Below are 6,646 nucleotides of genomic sequence, written 5' to 3'. Positions count from 1 at the left end.
GCGTACAATCCCTCGTCAACGAAAGTTTTTTAAATCGGTTCGTCAAATGTGAAACTTGTCCTACCTTCCAACGTCACCGAATTAAAAATGTTTCGTCAAACGTGGAACTTGTCCCATCCTCACGTGCTAGACTGTTTGTTTACCGTGAAAATTATAGAAATTTTGGTATATTTTGATAGCAGAGATTTTTGTAAATCTGAATTTTAAGATTCTGGGTGCAAGTTTTTGATGGTGTTGAAATATTATTTAAATATGGTTATAATTGGTGTTTTTTTAAATTTATTTAGATTCTTATTACTTTTAATAATTTGACAAATTTATAAACATTCTCATTAATATTTTTGATCAGCAAAAGATTTCAATTTTTTCAATTAAATGTTCAATATTGAATTTAAATTTCTGTGATCCACATTAAGTTTTTGAAAAAAAATTTCTAGGTAAATCACATTATAATGCATTTGTCTATACTTTTCAAACAAACGTGATTCACCATGAAAACAAATTAGTTCTAAAAGCGTCCACAAATGCATTCTAATGTCATTTTACGCCCAAATATCTTAAAAAAAAATTTGTTCAATGTGTGTCCCAACTTACTGAGGTGGAATTACATTTAGATTTAGCTGAGGCTATTCAACTTACTTTGTTTAAATGTTTTTGGAATATTCTGACATCCGACCGCCTCGATTACCGATTTTTGGAATATGGGGTCCGGCGTACATGGGTGAGGTCAAGGGAAACTTTGCTCAAGTGAAACATGCCTATAAGTTGCAAGGAAATGCTAAGGAATCAATGAGCCATCCTTTCTTATCTGCGAATAGATTCAGTATTGAGTCTCTGATTCATTGCATTGATTAACCAGTGACGATGGGGAAGTGTTGTATAAGCCCTTTGTTTACTGCTTTATGTATGTTATTGCCCCTCTTAATGACCGCGGTTACGAGCACCCGTTCTGCACCTGATTCGGGCGCCAGATTGATATCATGTTTACATGACAAGGGTTTAAAAAATATCACAACCATATCATTGTCGTCTACTTCAGAGTACGATGTTCTGCTCAATTTTTCCCTGCAAAATCTTAGATTTGCAGAGCCAGGCGTGAGCAAACCTTATGTCATAGTTTTACCGCAAAGCAAAGAGCAAGTGAAGAATAGCGTGGTGTGCTGCGTGCAAAACGGGTGGGAAATTCGAGTCCGGAGCGGGGGACACAGCTACGAGGGCCTCTCTTACACCTCCGACGTTCCCTTCGTTCTCATTGATCTCATGAACTTCGACAACATCCATGTCGACACCAATTCCATGACAGCGTGGGTCGAAGCCGGCGCTACGCTGGGCCAAGTTTATTCGGCGATTGCAAACGCTACCAACGACCATGGATTTCCGGCCGGGATTTGCCCCACTGTTGGCTCCGGCGGTCATTTCGCGGGAGGTGGGCTGAGTTTCCTCTCTAGAAAATATGGCGTCTCAGCGGATAACGTGATCGACGCACTGCTCGTTAACGCCTCCGGTAAAATCATGGACAAGAACGCGATGGGCGAGGATGTGTTTTGGGCTCTCAGAGGCGGTGGAGGAGGCAGCTGGGGTGTCGTGATTGCCTGGAAAATAAAACTGGTGAGCGTTCCCCCCATTCTCACGGCCTTTCAAGTCTCAAGAACCGGGCGAGACGTGGTGACAGAAACCATCAACCGGTGGCAATACATCATGCCTTTCGTGGAAGAGGATCTGTTCATGCGTGTGCAGTTCTTTGGCATTAAAGTCGAAGGAGGGACGAAAAGAGATATGAATGCATCGTTCCAAGGGATGTATCTGGGACGTAAGGAGCAGTTCTTGAAGATTGTAAACGAAACCTTCCCTGAGTTGAAGATGGCGGAGAACGAGTGCAGTGAAATGAGCTGGATCGAGTCCACGTCCTTCATCGGAGGGGCTGCTAACGTGAGCGAACTGACAGACAGATACTATTCGAATAAAGTCCACTTCAAAATAAAATCAGATATGGGAGTAACCCCACTGCCCATATCAGGCCTCCAAGGATTGTGGGACATCATGGAAGAAGAGGTGACTGCATACGCAATTTTCTCTCCTCTGGGAGGGATAATGGATAGGATTCCTTCCTCTGCGATACCCTTCCCTCACAGAGCTGGGAAAATCTTTGACATACAGTACAAGGTCGTATGGAAAAACAGCACCGACGACGAGCACTACCTTGATTACATGCGAAAGCTTTACGCATACATGGCTCCCTATGTTTCTTCTTCTCCAATTAGATCTGCTTATGCTAATTATTTGGATCTGGATCTGGGAAGTGTAGCCAATGGAACAGCTACAGTCAAAGAAGCCGAATCATGGGGTAAAAGGTATTTCAATGACAATTTCGAAAGACTTGTGAAGGCCAAAACGGAGGTGGATCCCTACAACTTCTTCAGAAACTCTCAGAGCATTCCCCCAGCCACTAATTGATTATCCCTGTTGTCAAATCATCTGCTTGTTTGTTATCTAAAATAAGGCTACAGCTTAAGCCACTTCAATTCTTAATGTTTTTCTGAATGTAGACTTGTATGTTCTTCTCAATGAATTTGCTTCTTACGCGCTGCAATAAAAGTACCTCACGGCTGCTATGTTTTCACCATGTGCATGGTTAAAGTTTTATCAAATCCAATTCTCTAGTGATGATGTTTGGGTCGAATTTGTTTTTCAATGATTACGTGCAGACTTTACTATAGCATTTCAGGTCGAACGAATTTTACATTATGTTTTATGTTACGTGCGACTATTTTTGTTTTGGCGTCATGAGATTGTCACAAATTTTTATTATTTTTAAAATTAATGTATTATAATGGATGTGGTTTTAAGTAGATTTTTATGTTATCATATTATATGAAGGGTTTTATATTATCTAATTTTCCATTATTATAAAATTCATGTTAGTTTAATAACGATTTTTTAATGTGGAATAAATACTTAAAAGAATTGTAAAGAATCATAAAAAACTTGATGCCCAAGAAAACATACTTCTGTCATTGATGTTATTTACACTCTGATACCATGCTTTGCTTCGCTTGTTTTGAATGCAAAAACAACACTCAAGGCTATGAATATTTAAATATGGCTTTGGCATATGATATCATCGCAGCCGCATGTAACACACAACGCATCACAATGTTCAATAAGTGATGAGCATGCATCTCTTGAAATCGTATGAAGAATTATTCAGAAGGCCGAGATGTGGAGAAATTGGATGCAAACTATTAAAAGCCAATGCCCAAACTGAAAATGTGTTGGCGAGTCAGTCACATTTATTAGCAAACACGCACAATATATTGATCTCGTCACATACCTCAGTCACATTTATTTGCAAACACGCACAATGTATTGATCTCGTCACATACCTCAATACGATCAGATGAATTTGAAGAGTCAATAATGGTCAAATATCGGGTCTATTTCCAGGGTAAGTACATGGCAGACAACAATGAGTTCCCTCGAAAATACCAGCATCTGAAACTTCTCCATGGAAGAACCAGACCAGCTTTCCATGTGGCACTTCCAAGCTCTCCTCACTCTATCTTGATGGTGTAAGGCTAAAGGCGATTGAGTCTGTGAGCTTGGGGACCAAACAGAGGTATTTATAGCCAAGCTTCCATCAAGCTTTTGTTGGTTATGTGTCAAGTGTTCCATAGATCATTCTAGAGAATTAGAGAGGGAGTAATGGACCACTCTAGGAGCTCCCAACAAGAAATTAATTTAACGACAGTTGATTTCTGTAATTTAAGGAAATAACTGCAGTTGGTTTCCAAAAATTACTGCAGTTGGTTTCCAGAAATTACTCCAGTTGGTTTTCAGAAATCGAGTTCCATTGGGAGAGGGAGCTTAACATTCTCCCACTTGGTCCATACTTCCAATCTTAATGTCTCATCTTACAACCCATTGATAATCAATATTAAGTAATAGATGCATGAATCATGGCGATAAGTCCTCTAATGATGAGTATTATCTTCCATGTATTACTATGTATTTATTTCTATTATAATTTATGTGGCAACAATTTCTTGCTGAATAAACCCTATGTTTATTCTTTGTCCTACATAGATGAATTCTCTCAAATCAAATTAAGGTGCCCATAAATATGAGAAAAAAATCACAATAATTAAGAATTTCATTAAAATAACATTGTCTATACAATGAGAAACTACATAATGGAAACAAGTCCCATATCCATTACATGATCCTTGAATTTAAATGGTGGCATGCCCTTAGTCAAAGGATTATCGATCATCAACTTAGTGCTGACGTGCTCAATGAACACTTTCTTTTCTTTAACATGTTCCCTTATAGCTAAATACTTAAATGTCGAAGTGTTTATTTCGACTCCCACTTTTGTTGTTTTTAGCCATAAAAACAACAGCTGAATTATCGCAATACATTCTCATTGGCTTAGAGATAGAATCCATAATTCTAAGCCTAGAAATGAAACTCTTAAGCCATATACCATGTAAAGTAGCCTCAAAACAGGAGACAAACTTGGCTTCCATAGTGGAAGTGGCAATTAGGAACTGCTTGTCACTCCTCCATGATAAACTTCCATCCGCCATCATAAAAATGTATCCTAATATTGATTTACGTGAATCAACACATCCAAGAAAGTCAGAATCTGAGTATTCAATTACTTCCGAATTGTTCGTCCGTCTATACATAAGCATGTAGTTTTTGGTTCCTTGAAGGTACCTCATTACATTCTTTGCAACTCTCGAATGGTCTAAACCTGGATCACTTTGATATTGTCGCAACATTCGCACAACAAATGCAATGTCAGGTCTTGTGTAGACCTAAGCATACATTAGGCTTCCAATAGCGGAAGCATATGGAATGTTCTTCATTTGTTCCCTTTCAAATTTGTTCTTTAGGCATTGGTTCAAATTGAACCTATCACCCTTCACAGTGGAAGCTACACTTGGTGAACAATCCTTCATCTGAAATCTCTCTAAAATTTTATTAATATAGGTTTCCTTTGACAGACCCAAGATGCCTCAAAACATGTCTCTATGGATCTTAATGCCAATGACATAAAATGCCTCACCCATATCCTTCATATCAAAATTTTTAGAGAGGAATTGTTTCACCTCATGCAGTGAACCCTTATCATTGGTTGCTAGCAAAATTTCATCCACATATAAAACAAGAAAACAAATTTTACGCCCACTAACTTTCAGGTATATACATTGATCCATAATATTTTCTACAAAACTGAAACAAGAAATTACATTATGGAATTTCAAATACCATTGTCGGGATGCTTGTTTTAAACCGTATAATGATTTTTTGAGCTTGCAAACCAATTGCTCGCCATCACTAGAGGGGAATACTTTAGGTTGTTTCATGTAAACCTCCTCCTCTAGATCTCCTTTGAGAAATGTCGTTTTCACATCCATTTGTTGCAACTCCAAGTCAAAATTGGCTACTAATGCCATAATAACGCGCAAGGAATCTTTCTTAGATACAAGAGAGGAAGTCTCCATGTAATCGATTCCTTCTTTCTGAGTGAATCCCTTAGCAACGAGTCTTGCCTTGTATCTCTCAATGTTTCCCAATGAGTCTTTCTTTGCCTTAAAGACCCATTTACATCCAATGGATTTTCCACCATTAGGTAACTCAAAAAGATCCCCGACTTTGTTACTCTTTATAGAATTCATCTCTTCCTTCATGGCATCGTACCATAATTCTGATTCTTTGCAACTCATGGCTTGTGAAAAGGACTCGAGATCATTTTCGGCTCCAATGTTGTAGTTAGATTCTTGTAGATACACAACATAATCATCAGGTTTTGTTGATCTCTTTAGTCTAGTAGATTTTCTTAATGTTGTACCATCATCTTCTTGAGAAGCATGTGATTCAACTCATTGTTCAAAAGTTATTGGGCAACTCTTGAACTACCTGATCTACTGGAATGTTGTCAACAACTTGTGGAACTTCAACAATTGGTAGTTCAACACCAGTTTGTACTTGAGGGGTGCTATGAACTATAACCAATATATCACTTGAGGTGGAAGGTTGAGATCCTAAATGATCCTTCTCAGAAACTACGTTCCTGGTTTGATCGCTCCCACTGATCAAGTCATTTTCAAGAAACTTTGCATTTCTTGATTCCACAATCCTAGTGTTGTGAGATGGACAGTAAAATCTGTAACCTTTATACCTTTCAGCATATCCAATGAAATACCCACTAATGGTCCTTAGGTCCATCTTCTTCTCTTGTGGATTATATATTCTCACTTCAGATGGGCATCCACAAACGTGCATATGTCACAAACTTGGTTTCCAACCTTTCCACAATTCAAATGGCATTTTAGGAATAGCCTTCGTTGGAACTCAGTTTAATATATACGTTGTCATCTTAAGTGCTTCAGTCCACAAGGATGTAGGAAGATTGGAGCTGCTAAGCATACTCCGCAACATGTCCAATAATGTTCGGTTTCTTCTTTTCGCTACACCATTTTGGTCGGGTGAACCAAGCATGGTGTATTGGGCAACAATCCCATGCTCTTGAAGAAATTTTGCAAATGGCCCAGGTGCTTGTCCATCTTCTGTGTATCTACTATAATATTCTCCACCTCTATCTAATCTCACGATCTTAATTTGCTTGCCGCATTGTTTC

The 6,646-nt window shown here is 38.5% G+C and overlaps 1 pseudogene; it reads left to right on the top strand.

Moving 5' to 3' along the window:
* Positions 1–864: 864 nt before the first annotated feature.
* On the top strand, positions 865–2,454 carry LOC149235012 (berberine bridge enzyme-like D-2 pseudogene; annotated as a pseudogene).
* Positions 2,455–6,646: the final 4,192 nt, after the last annotated feature.

The sequence above is a fragment of the Pinus tabuliformis genome, chromosome 8 (genome assembly GCF_031772625.1).
Source record: "Pinus tabuliformis cultivar Carrire ecotype Pingquan chromosome 8, CPIR1, whole genome shotgun sequence".
In the NCBI taxonomy this organism is placed as follows: domain Eukaryota; kingdom Viridiplantae; phylum Streptophyta; class Pinopsida; order Pinales; family Pinaceae; genus Pinus; species Pinus tabuliformis.
The sequence above is the reverse complement of the archived record's forward strand: the minus strand, read 5'-3'. Positions and strand labels throughout refer to the sequence as shown.